We start from the raw sequence: 20,920 nt of genomic DNA, 5'->3' as shown, positions 1-20,920 counted from the left end.
AACCAACCAAACCATTAGAATAATATATCCCCACTCTCACCAAAGGTGGCGCTGCACTAGTATTTAACAAAAGAAAGGACAAGACATTAAGAGGAAGAAAACTGTTTCCTGCACCTGTGAGTTAAACATGGAGACAAAACTATCGCTGTTTTGGGTTTTTATTTTGTCTTATGTTAGTATACTGGGCAAAGGCCTGCGTTTGTAGGCGGACCGAGTCTGCTTCTTTGATCCAAATCAGAATTCGCTTGACACATTCACATTTCCCCATACGAAGCAGACTTCCTGAGCAAACAGACTGGGATTCAAATCAAAAAGGCTGTTGAAAATGTGCCTTAAGTTAACACATTAACTTACTAGGAAGGACAACGCCACAACTGTGTGAGCTTAAATTGATTTAGCGAGGTTGAAGGATGGAGGATCTGGAATGGACATCTGAGGCGGTGAAGTAGTGAGCCAGTCTAGGAAGGATTGTGCTATCTTGTATCTTCTAGAGACCAACGTTCTTGGTTCCAGCCACTAAAATAAGCTGAAAGAGAGTTTGAAGCAAGACTATTGTTACTTGGAGTGTTGGACCCTGCAGCCAGCCATGGCTCTTGTTAAAAACTGATAGCTGAACACACTTGTACTGGAGCTATTTTGATTCCGGATGTTCATCTGATTCTGGAGCCCAAAGCCAGAATTCTTGGAATGAGATAAGGAGCCCTGCGATGAACAGGCGACCTGCCCAGGGTGTACCCCGCCTTTTGCTCCAAAGACTGCTGGGATAGATTCCAGCTTCAAAGTAGAGCCGCTGCTCCTCCGCATCGAGAGGAACCAGTTGAGGTGGCTCGGGCATCTGGTCAGGATGCCTCCTGGACCTCCCTGGTGAGGTGTTCCAGGCACGTCCCTCTGGGAGGAGACCCCAGGGAAGACCCAGGACACGCTGGAGGGATTATATCTCTCGGCTGGCCTGGGAACGCCTTGGGATCCCCCCCGCAGATTTGGCAAATGCTGGCTGGGGAGAGGGAAGTCTGGGCTTCCCTGCTTAGGCTGCTGCCCCCGCGACCCGACGCCAGATAAGTGGTAGAAGATAGATGGATGGATGGTACTTGTTAAGTTAGCAGTGAATGCGCTAACAGGAGTGAACACACTTACAGCAGGGAACTTTTTATCGGTTAGTGGTAAACATGCTATCAGTTTGCAGTAGATGAACCAGCTTGTTTACAAAGTTACCATGAAGTGATGGAAACACATTAATGTAACAACTGTTTTACCAGTAGAATAAATGTATTCTTGACATTTATAAAACTAATTCATTTCTACCAACTTTGTTAATCTAATTAACTGGCTTTATTTTCTAGTTAACTGGTTGTGTTCCCTGGTTATTTGGTTCTATTCTCTGGTTACTGGTTGTGTTTTCTGGTTAACTGGTTTTCTCTGGTAGTTGTTTTCTCTGGTTAACTGGTTGTATTCTCTGGTTACTGGTTGTGTTTTCTGGTTAACTGGTTTTCTCTGGTAGTTGTTTTCTCTGGTTAACTGGTTGTATTCTCTGGTTACTGGTTGTGTTTTCTGGTTAACTGGTTTTCTCTGGTAGTTGTTTTCTCTGGTTAACTGGTTGTATTCTCTGGTTACTGGTTGTGTTTTCTGGTTAACTGGTTTTCTCTGGTAGTTGTTTTCTCTGGTTAACTGGTTGTATTTTCTGGTTACTGGTTGTGTTTTCTGGTTAACTGGTTTTCTCTGGTAGTTGTTTTCTCTGGTTAACTGGTTGTATTCTCTGGTTACTGGTTGTGTTTTCTGGTTAACTGGTTGTATTCTCTGGTTAACTGGTTGTGTATACTGATTTGTGGTTGTGTTCTCTGGTAGTTGCTTTATCTGATTAACTGGTTGTGTTCTCTGGTTAACTGGCTGTAGTCTCTGGTTACTGGTTGTGTTTTCTGGTTACTGGTTGTGTTTTCTGGTTAACTGGTTTTCTCTGGTAGTTGTTTTCTCTGGTTAACTGGTTGTATTCTCTGGTTACTGGTTGTGTTTTCTGGTTAACTGGTTGTATTCTCTGGTTAACTGGTTGTGTATACTGATTTGTGGTTCTGTTCTCTGGTAGTTGCTTTATCTGATTAACTGGTTGTGTTCTCTGGTTAACTGGCTGTAGTCTCTGGTTAACTGGTTGTATTCTCTGGTTAACTGGTTGTGTATACTGATTTGTGGTTGTGTTCTCTGGTAGTTGCTTTATCTGATTAACTGGTTGTGTTCTCTGGTTAACTGGCTGTAGTCTCTGGTTAACTGGTTGTGTATACTGATTTGTGGTTGTGTTCTCTGGTAGTTGCTTTATCTGATTAACTGGTTGTGTTCTCTGGTTAACTGGCTGTAGTCTCTGGTTAACTGGTTGTATTCTCTGGTTAACTGGCTGTAGTCTCTGGCTAACTGGTTGTGTGAACATGTAAACAGTTAACTGATGAGCAGAACTTTCTCTCTAACAACACAACTCAGGTTTGTGAACACAAAATTCCCCTTTTTTTAGCACAATAAATGCTTAGAGGAAGAGTCTGGCTGTAGTTTGGAGTGTTTATCACATTTACCAGGTGAAAATGTCAGCAGTGAAGGTCAGAGGGTTTGATGGTGGAGTTTCACATCAATCAGGCAGAGTTGGATTTTTCTACAATTTTTTTTGTTTCATTAGATTAATTTTCCTTCAGATGGCATCTGGTTATGTTTCAGCAATTAAAACTACTCCTTTAAGGTTGGAAAAACTTGATAAAATATTGTTTTGCTCACACAAACTAAACCTTTCACTGCCAGGTAACAAATATGTTTGTTCACAGCAGCAAGAAAACATCTTGCAGTCCTTCTCTTCTGTCCATCGAAATACTCAATTCAATTTTTTAAATGCAAAAAATCCCTGATTAAAAGAGTACAAAACACGCAGCAGAACTTTTTTTGTCCTTGCAAGAAATGTTTAAGTTGTAAGAACTGAAGGATGTGGGCATAAGGAATGAAAAGAGAGAAGAAAAAAGAGAAAATGATGAAAACAAGGACGAGGTAAAGAACTGAACACGGAATTTAATCTAAAAGAAAGAGAAGAGGAGGACTGGGTGAAGGAAAAAACTGGACTGAAAGGAAAGCAGAATGGAGAGACGATGGAGACATCTTTATATAAATTAAAGGTGTAGACATAGTAGTAACTGATGATGTAACATGCTGCAGTCTTTTTTCTGCTAATCGATCTGATTTTTCAGGCTTATGTATTTCCAGTAAAAGTGATCAAACTAAAAGAAATCAGGACAAAAGAATATTGTTTCAGCCCTAAAATACTGTTACACAGGAAGATGTCAGATGCTTTACGAGTGTTTTCACAGTTCATATGTGAGTTCAGCCATTAAAAAGGTCGAGCTGTGTGATGTCACCGACCCCTCTACAATATCATCGAAAGATTAACCTCTGAAGTAGCCCAAAGCTATGTTACTCAGAAACTTTTTCTTTTACTCTGGGTGAAGTGGTTCCTCGTCCTGATAGTAGTCTATACATTCTGTAATCATGAACAATAAGAAATATAGTTAGACCCCTCAGTTCACTGTAAATCTGTAAAAACTCTGACCAATCCAAACGTTCTGACCCAACTGGAGTTGTTCATTTCTTATATTTCGTAGCTTCGTCTCCCGGCTCCCCTCCTCCCCCTCCAGCAGTGCATACCTGATAGCCACACCCTGCATATAAACAGCGTGTTAGGATGAAAATACAAAGTAGTGAAGAAGAAACTCGGAAGTCAAACATGGCTGAGAAAATGCAGGAAGGATTTCCCGACCCGGCTCGGTTTACTTGCCTCCTCCTGCTAAACAGCCGAGAAAGAGAAAATTGTTGGTGGAAAAAGCTGCGAACTAGAAAAGCACTCGTAGAACGCAAACCTCCGCCTAGGCCTTTAAAAAGTTCCTGGATCCAAACGGTGATCTGGATCACCACCAAAACTAAACCAGTTCTTCTTTTTCACATTTCCAATAACTTTTGAAAATTGAATTAAAATCCGTCCATAACTTTTTTTTAGTCTTGAACACAAACAAACAAACAAACAAACAGAAAACGGCGGTAAAAACACAACCTCCTTGGTGGAGGTAAGAAAAAAGCCTTGGATCACACAATGAGCAAAACCAGAGGGGGAGGAGCCAAGACAGGGGGAGGAGCTAAGACAGGGCATCACTTTCACATCTTGCTAGCATTACCTACCCCGGCTCTACGTGTATATGTAAACACAGATGTGTGCTTTCCATGTTTATGCAAGTAGCTACCTGTTTGCCGAGGTTCCCTCCACCTTTATCTACTTTATGATACAAAGAAAAGCTCCAAGCTGTTTTCTGATTGGTTATTTTTAATTTCAACATGGCTTACCACATTCTAAATATCACAATAACAACTGCTAATGGAAACACTTAAATTTAAGAAGACCTCTCATGTGTCGCTAAAAGCTTTTTATGCTCCCATGAGGTGGTTTTTCAGACATGTCCATATGGAAATATGTCACAAAAATGTTTTTTCGCACTTACAGCGTCATGTGACCTGTTAATCTCAAGTAAAGATGGCGTGGTGTGTATGGACAGAGGAGGACATGGGAATTTACAGATAATTATAGAGAAAAATATAACCGCCATCCTTAAAAGCTAACAATGACAAAAAAGAGTTTTATGGGGAAATGGAAAGGAAAATGAGTGAGAAGAAAAGTCGTTCATCCTTAAAAAAAATGTTAAATATGGCTTTTATTTTGTGAACTGTAATGGAAACAGCTTCTCTTTACAAAAACAACTAACTTTGCTCTGTTTGACTTCATCTCCAGCAATCTTTGCACAGATTGTGTCTAGATGTTGATTCATGGTTTTTCTGGAAATTTTTGTCTCCTGGAGCAAATGTTTGTGAACAATGAAAGGCAGAAAAAAACATGAAGGTTAGAAAGACGTTCCATCTTCATTCACATTAACACTGTGGCATTTGTGGTGAGGCTCCCGTCTCTGGTGAAATCACATTATTCTTTTTAAGTTTTTATTTCCAGCAGAAAGCCAAAAAAAGACCTTGGAGCTCTGAAGTTAAAGCTTTGAATGAGAGAATTTCCATTGGTTCAGCAGCTTCATACGTCCTACTCACCATGCTGGACATCCTTCCACATTAAAAACACATTGGATTATTAGCGTTATTAGCAGATAAAATGTTTTAAACCCACAGCTTTTTTTTTAAATCAAAAGGTAGCTGTTCTTCTGTCTTTGTCAGATCTGTCTCTTCGTCCTCCTACCATGTGGTTGCGCCCCATGTCCTGTCTTTATACACTTCTTATCACAATAAAAACACAGAATGAAACAAGCAAACGAGAAATAAAAAAAAAGAGCGGGAAAAAAAAGGCGGGAAAAAGAGTTCATCCAGAAAATCAGAAAAGAAAATAATTTACAAAAATAAAAATCTTAATTAAAAAAAAAATATTTTACTTTTTTTTTTTTCATTAAAGAAAATTTTCATTTTTAAAAATGTTCACTTTATAAATAAACAGATTTGTTTAATCGCGTTATTTAAGGTGCTTTGTTTGGAATTTTCTGAGCTTTCTACAGTGTTATAGTGTTAGATACTCATCACACAAGAGAGCGGCCCAGTTTTTTTAATCGCACAAACATCCTGTCAGAATGTGTGTGTTAAATTGTTCCGAGTGCTTTTATAATCCAAGATTTAATAAAACATCTGAGTGAAACACTTCAGACGAGGTGGTTTCCATCTGACCGACGCAGAAGCAGGTGTGTGAACACAAACATGGTGTGTTTGCAGGGAAGCGTCCTTCTCTTTCTCGTGACTTTCCGTATCATTCCACCTGAAACAGAAGAGAAACACAGCAGAGACCTGATCTCTCAACATGCTGCACTGCTGAGTTCTGCAGCACCGACTGAAGGCTGTGTGTGTGTGTGTGTGTGTGTTTCAGCTTCTCCACCCATCTTTGACAGTGGGGTGCCAGAACTCACTGACAGCTGCCCAGTACTGTCTGCATGACTAATAAATGCACACACCCAGCCATGTTTCCATCACTACAGAGGACATTACATCAACTTTCATTCATTTCTGAAATACTGACCCAACGACAAGAAGCTGAAACCAAACTGTACAGATTCATGTGAATGTGAGGTTCACGGATATGTTTCTAAACAGACCTTCATCTGTGAAACACAGGTGCTAAAAGAGCAAACAGAAACCCCTCCCAAGCTTTGCGCAGTGTGCATAAATGTGCTTCTCTCTCCTAACCTTCATTTCTCTGTTTTCACAATTGATTTGTGTGTTCATGTGGGTGTGTGGACAGCTGTGATCTCCCACCCTTCCCTGTGGACAGTTCACACTGTGCAGGTGTGCACCGGCTCTCCTCTACATGTCCTACACACTCGCTCACATCCACGGTGGATGGAAGAGAAGGCGACAGCTGGGACGGAGGAGAGGAATCGGGTTAGTCTGAAGAGCGGGACATAAAAAGACTAAACCAGGCGGAGCTCCAGCTGAGCTGAGAGCGCAGCATCAACACACTGTCCATTGTACAGCTACCTGATGATAATCCTCGACTGATACATTTCACCCCAATGGGACATCATTTATAATGGGTGGATGCATTGGGGGGGGGGGGGGGGGGGGGGGGGGGGGGGGACAAAGAAAAAACAAAGATCTGGATTTTTAGTTTCACAATTTCAAAGTTGTTTTTTTTTTTTTTTTAAATAAATAAAAATAATCCTTTTTTTTTTTTTTTTCATTTTTATTGTTTTTATTGATATTTTCCGTGTCTTCTTGGACATTATAGCAGCAGAATGATGGTCTGGCTAATGTGTTGTGTTTTCACCACTTGAAATGTCTTTTAATAGTTTGAGTCTACAAAAATCAGCAATATCAAAGAATCTTGAGAATTGGAATTTAAATAGAATCAGCACTTAGAAAAATCATAATCGGATCAAACCAGGAGAAAGAATATCGTTTCAGCCCTGATTTACATCAATATTAATTACTGAAATGTATAAACTGCATGACTTTCTGAATGGTGTTCTTCTCTTCAGCTTGTTTTGTTGCATAATGTGGCTTTTCTTTCATCGTTACGATGGAGATTCTCCTCATGAAGCTTCATGATGTTACGAAGAAGCAGAAACAAACCATGTGTGATTTTTTCTGGCAGCAGACCAGAAGCTGCTTCTGCAGGAAACCTATCCCAGGTGTCCTTGCAGGTGGAAGAATGGATGAGTTGTTACGTTTTTCCAGACGCATTGTGATGGCCCGCCATCTTGGTTTTGTTTTTGTGTTTGTTGATCAGCGGAGAATGTGCTGCACCTGCAGAGCGCGGAGTGGTTAAACAAAAAAGCCAGACACACACACTCTCTCGCTTAGTGGGCGGCCATTTCCCCCACATCTTGATAACACTGATTTTTTAAGATTTGGTTTGCATCCGTTTACACACACTCTCACACACCCATTCATGACCTTTCACTACAGACCTTCAATATGTACCTCACTTTAGTTTACTTTGGTTTATATCTTTAAACAAAGTACTTTGGTCATAAATCATACCAACGTGTGGACTCTTCCTTTCTCACCTGTGTGACCAAGGTGGTAACATGGTGAGCTTATTGGTCTGGGCAGTTCTGCAAATGTGGGTGTAAATCTGTGTCGTTGATACTGAAACTGATACTTTTTGCTTTAAATGAGCTTTTATATTACAACAGTACAAAAAGACTTTTATTGTCTTCAGCTTTTTTGTTTGTAAACAATGTAAAACATCATCAGTGTCCCTTTTATTACAAAATTGTTTGAGAAAAGTGAAGTCAAACTGCTGTTGCTTCCTCTTTCACATTGCAATATCAATATGCAATATCTCTTCATGCTGGGACTGGATAATACCAATATTGGCCTTGGTATCAATACGATCAATATCTGGATCACTCTGCTGAGCCCTGCAGAAGACCCAGACATTCCAGGTTTTAAAATGGTTGGACCCACTACCACTTGTAGCCCATCGTGGTCTCTGATCAATTTCTTTATATTTGTTTTGTTGTAATTAGAATGATGCATGGTAATGACGTCTTGTACTCTTGATGTTTTAAAAAGCTGGAATGCGGCTTTAGCATCGTCATGCTTGCATCAGCTGATCTAGGACTAGACAGTTATTAGACCATTTAGGGCAGGAATGTAAAACTTCAGTCCAAATGTAATCAATTATGCACTTATATACTCTTTATGCAGATATCTTCCACAACGCCGGGGCTTAGTCATAGCTGCCGAATAAACAGGAAGCCTAATCTGAATATCTCATGTTTGTGTATTAACATGCACCCTAATGAATACGCACATATAACCCATCATGACATATTTGATACAGTCAGAGTGTTTGCATCATTTTATGCAAAAACGAATTTGCTTAGAATCATGTTGTTAATATTTTTAATAGATTTTGTTAAAGCAGCCAATAAAAATCTTATGTTAACCATATTTTCATGTGTCAGGCCTTAAAGAAATGCAGAAGATACTGAATAGAAGTTGCTGTTGTGGCTTACATGTCTGGAAATTTGCACGCTCAAAATATAAAAATGGTTATTAGCTTGTTTTGTTTTTGTTTGTCTGAACAAGTGCATGTTGGCAGGAACTGCCTTAATAAATGCTTTGTTACGTTAATGTAACTTTTGAAATCGTTAAACTAGAGAAGCATGGAAGGTATTTGGTGTAAAGCTGAAACAATACTTGCTTCTTATGATAGATCATCATGGCTGCATATCTTGCATTTGTTGGAAGCGTCATTTGTGAACATCCTGTTATGCTGCAACGTGCGTCACCACTAGGGGCAGTGTGGAGACCAATTTGATCAATCTGAGCAATATTTTCCTTGTATGTGGAGGATAATGTAAATGTCTGCATGATGTTGTACAAGGAAAAAACTAGTGTAAGGTGTACCATGGTGCCAGTGCAGTTGTGTCACATTGTACAGAACAAGATGGCCAAAAGAGGAAATAGTTCATGCAGAGGTTAAAAACCCAACTCATCTGACTCTGTGTGCACGTTTGAGACGACAGCTGGACTTTCTCTTCATTTCTTGAGCTGTTGTCTTCATGAATCGCCCTTATTGGCTCTGGCCAGTGCTGGGCTTTGTCACTGTCCAGGTGAAAAGCTGATGCCGGATCCGTATATCAGTAACATTCAGTAAATCATCCATTTTAAACTCTTTGTGTTTGTGTGTGGACCGATGCCGTCCTCAAAGTGGCTTATGCTGCGTTTTTGAGCTTTAACCGATCCATTGTCAACATCACTGGTTGACGTCGGTTTAGATATCGTGGGTCCTCCTTGCATAACTTGTCTTAACAAGCTGCGTTACCATTACACCTAGAATTGCACAAAACTAAATATCCCAATAAAAAATGCTAATGGAAACATCAACATTTCAAAAAAAGACTAAAACGTTTTTACACACCTTAAGGTGCTTTTTCAGATGTTTTGATATAGAAATATATCACAAAAGTGTAATGGAAACATGTTTTTGCGCATTTATGTCGTGACGTGGGGGATTGTGACCAGTTCATTTCTGGTATAGAGGGGAACAGTTCAAAGTTTTAGAAAAGAAAATGAGGCAGAAAAGCAAATTTCCTGCAGCAAGTGGAAAACCCAAATTAACGCCACATGGATACCTTGTATAAGCCGTAATTCTTGTCAAATCTCATCTGGCTTATGCACTACGCACTGTTCAATGGAAACACCGGCAAACCGCAGCTGTTGTTGATTGAAACTCACAAATATCGCTTTAATTTTGCAAAAACATTTCATGGAAACGCAGCTTGAGTCTCTGCAAATGGAAAATTTAATGACTGAAGACACTCTGAAGTAATTCCAAACCAAAGCCATGTAGACGAGTCCAATAACAAGCTTGTTTTGCTGGAAGTGACGATGCTAAATGTTGTGTCAGGTGACAGGAAAGGAATTGACTTGGCAAGTGGAGATTCTGCATCATCTGCCACAAGCTGTTGAAAACTCTGCTGTTTGCGGAGATTGTTCCAGAGCTTACAAACCAATGATCGCTACACGTGAATCCCACGAGGTTAACATGTGAACCCCATGAGGTTAGCATGTGAATTCCACGTGTTTAACATGTGAATCCCACGTGTTTAACATGTGAATTCCACGTGTTTAACATGTGAATCCCACGTGTTTAACATGTGAATTCCACGTGTTTAACATGTGAATTCCACGTGTTTAACATGTGAATTCCACGTGTTTAACATGTGAATCCCACATGTTTAACATGTGAATTCCACGTGTTTAACATGTGAATCCCACGTGTTTAACATGTGAATTCCACGTGTTTAACATGTGAATTCCACGTGTTTAACATGTGAATCCCACGTGTTTAACATGTGAATCCCACGTTTTTAACATGTGAATCCCACGTGTTTAACATGTGAATTCCACGTGTTTAACATGTGAATCCCACGTGTTTAACATGTGAATCCCACGTGTTTAACATGTGAATTCCACGTGTTTAACATGTGAATTCCACTTGTTTAATATGTGAATCCCACGTGTTTAACATGTGAATTCCACGTGTTTAACATGTGAATTCCACGTGTTTAACATGTGAATCCCACGTGTTTAACATGTGAATCCCACGTTTTTAACATGTGAATCCCACGTGTTTAATATGTGAATCCCATGTGTTTAACATGTGAATTCCACGTGTTTAACATGTGAATCCCACGTGTTTAACATGTGAATTCCACGTGTTTAACATGTGAATCCCACGTGTTTAACATGTGAATCCCACGTGTTTAACATGTGAATTCCACGTGTTTAACATGTTAATCTCATGCGTTTTATATTGAAAATTGTTCCCAAACCACAAGTTTGCATGTGGTTTATATTTGATTCACATTTTCTTCTAATGTGAATCCCACGTGATTGACAGGTGGACCCGATGAGGCCCAGGAAGTTCTTCCCAAACCCCACCTTAGCAGATGTGGTTTTACTTTAAGGCACAGGTGTCAAACTCCAGTCCTCGAGGGACAGTCTCCTGCAGGTCTTTATTGTCTCCACGCTCCAACACACCTGATCGACATTAATGAACAGGTTGACAAGAAGCTGTTGGATCCATTTGATTTGAACCAGGTGTGTTGGAGCAGGGAAACAACAAATACCTGCCGGATGCGCCCTCCCCTCGATGACTGGAGTTTGACACCCCAACTTTAAGGGTTTTAATTTGATTTCTTTGTAAAGTTTGTTATTAATGCACATTGTAATGCTTCTTGCCGTCGCTGTAATGCGTTTAGTGTTTCTATAAAACATTTTGAAGTGACAAACAAACACAAATTGCCCTACGGGGACCTAATAAAGTATTGAATTGAATTTACAAATAAACCTGCCGTTCAGATGCATGAGGGGTGAGTCATTGATAATGGTCTCCCTGAGTCCGAAATCTGTTCTGTGTCTACTTCCAGGTTGTTCCGACTGCGCAGAAGTTCTACCTGCTCATCCTCGCACTGATGTGCTGACTTTCTGGACGCCTTTTTAGACGACTGAAGGGTGTTCTGCAGATTCTGTCCATGCAGGTGCTGAGCTAAAAGCTCAGTGGGGAGAGGACTCATCCCTGTGGAGCTCCGCCGCTGATGTGATTTGTTTAATCTCACCCAGCTGCTTCCTGCAGATACACTGACAGATGGTGGGAGAGGGGGATCTATACGCCGGTATAGATCACGCCCTGCATGATCAACGTGTTTCCGGTATGAAAAGTACAACTGTCTCTGCATGTTTAGGATTTACTTTAATGTAAGGAGTCATTTATTAGTAAATGCATGATGCTGGACTTTTGGCTGATCTCTGATATACCAGATATTTAATAACTCAAACTCTTTGTCCTGTTGGTCTGTTTGAAAACGCAGATGTCAGAAAAAAAGTTAAAAGTTTGCTCCTTGTGCATAAAAATATTTCATCTTGCATCATAAACAGCATGTCAGACTGAACTATGACTACTGTTTTTAAGCAAATGGACTGGGAGTGTGTTCTCTCAGCGCCAGTTCCTTATACCACTGGAATAGTCGATATCTGATATTTCATTTTGAAGCCAATATCATGCATCTCTTATTCTCTTCTTATATGTGTTAATTTAGCAAACATATCAGCTTTAAAGTTTTTATAGGTGATAAATGTTGGAACAAAAGCCGTCGTTTCCAGTTTCTACCAAAGATTACACAGAAATGCAAAATCCTGAACCTGTGGTCGCTCCTTGCAGACAAAGTGGACCACTTCTGTCTTCCTCTGTTTGCATTGCACACACACACACACACACACACACACACACGCACGCACGCACGCACGCACACACACACACCAATGTCAGTCTCTCCGATGAGGGCAGAGTCAAGTGTTTGGTAGATGTTTTCCTCTATTCATGAATATTAATGAACTGCTCTTTCCATCAAAACATAACCACTCCCTTTTAATACAGAGACCAGCACACAATCACACACACACGCACACGCATGCACAGAGTGCACGAGCATAAACAAAAGAACTCGCATAAATCCTGTAAATGTTAGCCTGTCAGGCCTCGCCGACTTTCCTGTAAGTGATGAAGACAGAAGTGACACACGCTGACATAAAAGAAGAGGCAGGATTATAATAAACTGTGATGTAAATATGGTATTCTGGGCGCGAAATGGACAAAAAACCAAAACTTGTAGAAAAATCTGACAAAACTGCATTGAGGGAAGTGAAAGAATGATTTGGTTTGAGATGATGGGAGCTAAACTGAGGACTACAAAGATTTGTAGTCAATTAAGTTGGATTTAGCGGAGCGGAGACGAGATCCTTCCTGACGCCGTGTTTTCATATCGGACCAAGGGTACAGGTAAGCCCACCATCTCTTCCTCACCACTCTAATACCTGCCTCGCTCGCCCTCAGCTGTGATGTGCCTGGAAGGGTGGCTGTGCAGCCTCTGGTATATCAACGAGAGCTGGCTATAATCAAGACTAAACCTCCTGCGGGGCCTCTCTGGTGGAGCCTCGCAAACAAAACGCTTCATGAAGACGCGCACGTGCAGGACGCCGTGTGGGAATACACACAGGAGAAGATATATGTTATGGTGTGGAAAATATCAGAGGATTGAAGGAGATCAGGTGCTGAGAAACCAATTCAAGCAGCAGGACCGGAGAGAGGGAGGCAACAGAACCGCCTGCGGAAAAACATCCAGAGAAGAAGAAAACAGCTGGAGAGCAGCAGAGAAAACACACAAAGAAGAAGCAGACAAGTCAGTAAGACCGCAGTGTTGGTGGTCACGGGCTGCTCTTTGAATGCTATGTTAGCAGTTTGCACACACGCACACACACACACACACACACACACACACACACACACACAGGTTTAACAACACTTTATTACTCCCATAAACAAAGCCCAGCTTGTTCTCAGAGCAGCTCGTATATTACAAACAGAAAACCCCAGCAGGCTCTGTTTGTGTGTGTGTGTGTGTGTATGTGTGTGTGTGTGTGTGTTGTTCCTGAGGCCAGCAGCCCGTCGTATCAGTCTGCCTTTATGCTGGTTGCTGTTAGTTGTGTTGAAGGCAGCAGCATCACCGTTCTGCAGGTAAATCTCAACCCGACCGACAGAAACACGACTCGTCATGAGGCTTTAAAAGTGCAGATTTCATTTAGTTTTAATCTTCTGACTGATTTAAATCCTGATTGGCTAAAAGCAGATGAAATCTACTGTAGATTATTCTGCAGTTTTATGTTTCATTAATGTCTAATTAGCAACATTAACAGCTGAGGCATCGTTGAGGCTTTTTTTTTACTGGTTTTTGTGACGTTCTCCGTGTTTCCTGACATTCATTCAGTCCTGCTGCCACTAGCTCCACCTCAGATGTTCTTCTAGCTTCACTCTGAGGAGACCAATACAACTGGACCGCACCATGAAACATGCAGGGTTTGTTTTCACCAGCAAGCCGGCCATGGTCAGTGACCTGTGGGTGGTAACTTGGTCCCTTCTGGTAGAGTTAAAGTAGTGATCCTTGCTGTTAATTCAACAAGAGCCTCACTCAGCGTACTAAGACAAGAGGAGAGCCAACGCTACATGTCCTGCTATGCTGCCAAATCAGTAACATTCAGCTTTTCAGCAAGGAATCATTATCCTAAACGTTCCACGGAGTAATTGTTATGATGTGATGTTTCCTTGTTTCCGGTTCCTGTTTTATTTTGTAATTTTTCCCTGTTTCCTGTGTAGCCTTTGTTCTTGTTAGTTAGTTTTACCTGGTCTTAAGTTTTGTCAGTATTTTGAGCCCTCATTTCTGTTGTGTTTTGCAGGTTCATTGTGTTTGTGTTGGTCCCCTGAGTTGTTCTGTTCACAATAAATACTCTAGATTCCACATCTCTTCCTTGATTTGGGTCCACACCTCAGCATCCACTCCATGACAGTAACGGTATTCTTATGCAACAGTATATGATGAAAATACAATAATGTGAGCGTTTCTTTTTCATTATATATACAGAGCTACCGACGGAGCAGCTCTTTGGTAGAGTTCGGTGCAGCTGAAATCAGCCAAAACTGGCAACTCTGACAGGGTCAGTTAGGGCCGTTAGGACAGCAGAGTTTCTGCAAGCAGCCTGCAGCTCTTGTTAGTGGAGAGAACTGCAGCGTTGAGGATCATTATGACTTGTTTAGATGCATTTTCAGAGCCGCGCATTGAGTAACACTGATTTAAAGCTTAAAGCTGATTTAACTCAGGTGTAAATGTTACTTTTAAGATGATTTATTGAACCGTTTTGCTGTACAGTGTTTTATGTGTTGACTTCTTGACCAGTCGTCTCAAGGAATTTCCTGGTAAAAATAAATCTGTTTAAAATCTGAATCAAATACATAACGACGTTTATAGAACATGTTGTCAAGGTTTGAGGAGGTGCACGGACCCAAATGCAGGACAGAGAGGCAGACGGGATGCAGGAACCGGTTTTTATCTATAAACTCAACAGAAGACAGAACGGAAACATCACGAGGAAATAACAGACAAGGAAACACAACACAGGAACCAGCAAGTGGAAACAGAAACTGAGGGGTATGAATACATGGAAACAGAACAAAACACAGGTGTATTAAAAAAAACTAATTGAGTCCAGGTAAACTTAATGAATGGGAAAGCAAAACAGGAAACAAGACATGAGGAAAACTACAAAATAAAACAGGAAACCAGAACTAAAAGGACAAAACAAACTCCACATCTTGACACTTGTGCTCTACTCAACAGGTTTAGTTTCGCTACATTAAAAACATCACGAGAAAGCCTTTATGCACTTCATTTAAGCTTAATTTTCATTTCAAGCACATTTTCGCAGCTCTTTTTCTGACATTTTTGCAACAGCTGGTTGTTAACTTCACAAGGAAAGACAAATTAGATTTGACATAAATACGAAGGCGGCTTCAACAAAAGAAGGCTGACTCTTCTTTTGTTCCAAACATAAAGAAAACATCAATACTTTTAACTCAGAGGTGCAGATATCACAGTATTCCACTCGCCTTGGACCAAAGGTTGGATGCAAGCTCTCACCAGGCTGTGTGGTCTCGTTCGGACTGAATGACCGGGCAGTTTTAGAGGAAAATTGCTGAGTAAGGGTTTATTGAATATATAAAGTCATCCAGGATTATGCTGTAATTTGACACATAACCTGCAGGACTGTGAGCAAGGTATGTCAGCTTGTTTCGCAGAGCAGAGCGAATGTCAGGAAACTTAAATTCTTACTCTGCTGGAAAGCAGAAAGTGGCAGGAAACCCCACTGGGTTTGTACGCACAGATGACCTGCATCACGTTGGCAGGAGTGTGTGACGGTGCGGATACCTCACACCCGCTGCTGAGAGCTGCTTTAACGATGCTCCACTGTAATCTGATCCGGAGTCTGCATCGCTGATCGAACACGGTACCCTGCCAGGTCCGCAAAATAGTCCTCTGCTGCTGAACGTTGTTCCAGAGACGAAGCACAAACATGAATGTTGCTGAGCAAACTTTTGGTGAGGTCAGGACGTAAAATTACAACCCACCCAAACAAGAAATTTTTATTTCAATAATGTCAAAAATTTAACACGATTTGGAGAAGCAGAACCCAGCTGAGCTGACAGAGGAAGGCGATGGCGATGTGTCGTCCATGAACGAACCGACTGAAAGCCGAGTCTGAACATGAAGAACAGATTCCTGTCTGAGACAGCCGCGTTGAGAGGAGGGACTTTATTTTGACAGGCGCAACAAGCAGACAACTGCATGCAAAGAAAGACGAGGATGATGCCAGAAGGCCTCTTAAAAGACAGTGTAGTGGTACCATTGATTGTATAAAAAGAGATGGACGTAGCCTCCGTGACGTCACCCGGAGGTTTCTGAAGAGCTGAATTGAAGCGCGGTTCCTACCATCACCATCTTGGCAGCATCATTTGTGTCGTCTCGCCCGGAAAATACAAATATGGGCAAAGAGGAGGAGCTGAGAGGGGGGCTCTGAGCGTCATGGTGGATGATTGACATCGAGCGAACTCCGAGCTTTCTGTAGCTAAGAGCTAACCAAGCTAACTCGGAGATAACAGGAGGTAAGCTGGCAAAAAGCTAAGTCACGTTGTTAACCGGCTAAAAACTGCGCTTATTCTGCGTTCTTCTTACTTGAAGCGGGAGATCGGCTACCTGTCAATCAAAAGGACACGCCCCTAAATATGAAGTATTTCTAGACTAAACCTGACCTATTAAACTGAAAATGGATTTTTGTACCAGGCTGTAAACATATTTATTTCTGCTGTAAACATGTTTATTTCTGCTGTGAAGTTGGTCTTTTTAACATGGGAGTCTATTGGGATTTGCTCTGTTTTGCAGACCCTAGTGGATGAAGGGGGAACTGCAGTTTTATGCACTTCTGCATCGGCTTCACTTTTCACCGCTTGAGTTGCCGCTTGAGTGGTACAGACCAGAAGTATGTTGAGAAAAAATGGAAGAAATAGCTAGTTTATAGTGTTGTGATGTTCAGATTGTGGCCTTTGTGTGCTTCACTCGCTCTGTGTTCAGCTGTTTGTTTGGTGGTCTGATTAAAACACTAAGACAAGTGTAAGACGTTCACATCCCAGATGAGTTAAGATGGTTCTTGACCGGAGGGTGATCTGAAGAAGTCTACACTCCAGAAAATACTACTTCAGAGTTTTAATGTGACGCTTCAGGCACCAGCCCTTCTTCAGACATGCAGTATGTGCAACCTGATGGTGACCTTTCGGTGCTGCATGCACGAAGATGTGCAAGGAAAAAGTGGCAGGTAACCTCAGACACTCACTGGGAGTAAAGCTGTAGTAATTACATACACTATGAACTATGAGCAGTAACAGGTTACAGGTTTGGCGAAACAAGACTAGACTCATGGAAGATCAAGAAAAATGGGAAAGCATTGAAAACTGAATCAGCTTCCCCGTGTTGCTGATTGATTAACGGCACATTGAAATGTTGATCGGTAAAGTGAACTGAATAAAAAAATACTTTATTTGGAATTAGGAATGAATGGCATATTACATCCAAATACAAACCTGTAATCACTCATAAAGAAGTAATTATACATGTCTGTGCTTTGGAGGTGGGGCTTCAGCGGGGTCTGAAGAAAGGGGTTTATAATGTATCTTCCTCTAATCAATTTTCCTGGATCTCCTATACTGCCTTTATTAAAGAGCCATGTGCAAGCAGAAAGAGTCGACTCTTCTAGGTGAGTCGAGTCAAAAGAATCGAGTCTCTGAAAAGAGCTGAACTTCCCATCACAGACTGGCATGGACCACAAAACAAGCCTTTAAATAAATGAAAGTGCAAAAACGGCACCTTGAGAAATCTACTTAAGATGAAGACAGACTCTTGTAGCTTTGTTTTAATTTAATAATCCACTAAATTTTAGTAGTTAGTGCTTCCATATTTTACATACCTTTTCAGTCTTAAAAAGACTCATTTGAAGGCACAATAATGTGCAGTTCTGCAGCCATCGTTGCTCTGCAGCATCATGAGACTGAGAAACTACACATTTTCCATTCATTATGGTGCATTACTTAGATATTTATTTGTGAATCTTAAACTCTATATAGTATGTTTCTCTTTTTTCTGATTTTTAGCTCATTTGTTAAGTGTGCATTAATTTTTATATATATATTTGATATTATTTTGCTAAATATGGTAAAATTTTATTGTCATTTTTCGTATTCTGTAACATTCTGACATTGCAGATTAGTTTAGTTTAATTTGATCCATTTAAACAATTAAATTATATTTACATTGTAAAGTATGTCTCATCTACAAGATTTCAAAATTTCAAGATTTCTGTGTTTCTCTTTTTGTTTTTTTTTTGGTGCTTTTATTAACATTCATTCATTCATTACCAAAATCGCTTAGTCCGTTTCAGGGTCACGGGGAAGCTGGAGCCTATCCCAGCAGTCTTTGGGCAAAAGGCCGGGTACACCCTGGACAGCTCACCAGTCCATCGCAGCTTTTATTAAAATTGTACAATGAATCATGACTGAATCCCTTCCTGACTGAGAAGCATGTTTTGATGCATTTCGTCAAAGTTCTGCAACATAAAACATTTTATTTCATTTATCAGTTTTTCCCCAAAGACATTGATGATTTTTAGCTGCAACACTGACCTGAGAAAGTCTCTCTGTTAATAAGAGGAAAATAAGAGGATTTAACAGGAAAAATCGCGCTTACTCCCTCCATCAACAGGAAAATTTGAAAGCTAAAGCTGAAGGCCACCTGGAAGCACAACAGCATCGACATTTCTAACCAGACACTCATTCATGTCATTACTGACATGTTTCCAAAGATCTTCAGCATTAACAGTATTTATAGAAAGAAGGGGTTTGTAAAATATGCTGAAAACTGGAAAGTATTTCTGTTCATCAGTCACACTGAGGCCAGTTCTCACTGGTTCCGCTGCCAGAGCTGGACATGACTGCCAAGGATGATCGCAGGCGTTTCATGTCGGATCAAGCAGCCTGGCCGACACAAACGTGTGCACGAAGTCCAGGCTGGACACGCAGAGCAAGACTTCACATGAATGAAATGAGATATAGTCCCATTGATTGAGATCCTAAACTAAATTTACACCAAAACCGCCCGCTGTTAGGAAAACTGCGACTACATGACCACTTCCTGATGAAGGTGAACAGATTTGTTCAACTTTCCCCTTGAAGGCAAAGAAGAGCGAAGCTGAGGACCTTTATCCTTGTTTTGGTCACAGAATAAAACAGATTTTGGGTTTTTTCTCTGAAACTCCAGAACAAAAACAAGCTAAGTATAATCATTTTTTTATTTAATTTTAGCTAAGTATAGCCATGTCCCGATCAGCGGCATGGCATCCAGGACCACTGGAATGACTGTCTTCTTTCTTGGTTAAGCCTGACAATGAATTAGATCAAAACCATGAGGAAAAAAAAATATGATTGTAAAGATCATAAAGGCGTCCCGTTGAATAAGTCTGAGATTTGGCCCGTCTCTTCATGGACGGGCTCGCCAATGCCTTCAGCGCTGCTCATAATGAGCAGCCTGGTGGTGTTTATTATAGAAAATATTTATCATTTCAGCATGATAAGAACTGAAAAACAAAGGAAAAGAAGTTTTATTTTCTGGTTGTTTCTGTTTGACCTAAAAAAAACTGGATTTTTCTCAGCTTCCCTGGAACCACCTCTGAGTCTCGACTTCAGAGTAACGATTACTTAAAGCTACAGAATATAACTTTCTAACCTTGAAACTGGATTTTCTGAACCCGTTTGATGGCACAGTGACATCTTTAATGTGTATTTGTACAGCTGTTCCTGCCGGCAGCATCCTGAAGTTGAGAAACTGCAACAGAACTTTTTGTCCCAGGATGCTGCGTGACGATCCAGCTGAGTTTTATCTATCGCACCGTGTCATACTAGCAAGCGGATATTAATGCACCATCCAGTTTGAACATGCAGCTTTGGTGATTCAGTAAAAAGACAAACATTATGAGTGGAAGAGAGAAAAAGAAAGAGAGCAAACATAAGATAAGAAAGAGTCAAGATAAGACTTTCTTATCTTGGCAAGATGGATGCTGGATTAGTGTCAGACGTTCTGGAGTGCACCTTTAAAAAGGCTCTATAAAACACAGCTGTTTAAAACATCAAGCGTAAATCACGCTTTTACAGTTTATTATGTCATTAAAAGGGACAATAAGTGGAAATTCCTTGATTCTGGATTGAAGGAAATGAAAACTGCGTACAGGTGTGATTTCATATGGAGTTTAACATCATATCAGTGTTTACTCGCCGGTCCGGCCATGATTTCGTGTACATTTCTGTAAATCGCTGCCTCCTCTTCACTCTCGCCGCTTTCCCTGCTTGTAAAAGGCTCCTGCAAGCATTTTTAAAGTAAAATGAGAGAATGAAATGAAACATTCATGATGTGAAGACCGCTAAGATCAGAGATTATCTCTAAAAACAACAACAATCATTGGTGAAGATGCACAAACAAAGGAACTGAACCAGGTTAACATTGGCAGTGTGTTACCCAAGTGGAAAGCATTGCCAAAGCTAACACGCTACAGTTTGATTCAGAGCTACAGCTTCTTCTCCTGGACAGGTAAGTAACAACATACATGTTATAATTTACTACAACATGTTCTACTAAACAGGAAGTATAATTTCACTCTATGAAGTTTATTTTGGCGTTATGTTAGAAACAGGGCAGGTAGTCCAGCAGCTACTTTCTATTCCTGTTTGAGTCGCATCATTTCCTGTTGCTGGCTATGTAAAACAGCAGATGCTAATTTGTTAGTTAGCCTACAGTTGCTATTACTCTTCACAGAAGTCATGTGCTTCATGAGCTCTACTGTCTGCTTCTATCAGACAGATTTACCCCAGTTTTCCTCCTGTTTTATCATTTAATTCAGCTGATTTGTCAAGTGGGGAGGGGGGTTGATG

Source organism: Telmatherina bonti, assembly GCF_933228915.1.
Source record: "Telmatherina bonti genome assembly, chromosome: 2".
Classification (NCBI taxonomy): Eukaryota; Metazoa; Chordata; class Actinopteri; order Atheriniformes; family Telmatherinidae; genus Telmatherina; species Telmatherina bonti.
This window is presented reverse-complemented; position numbering follows the sequence as displayed.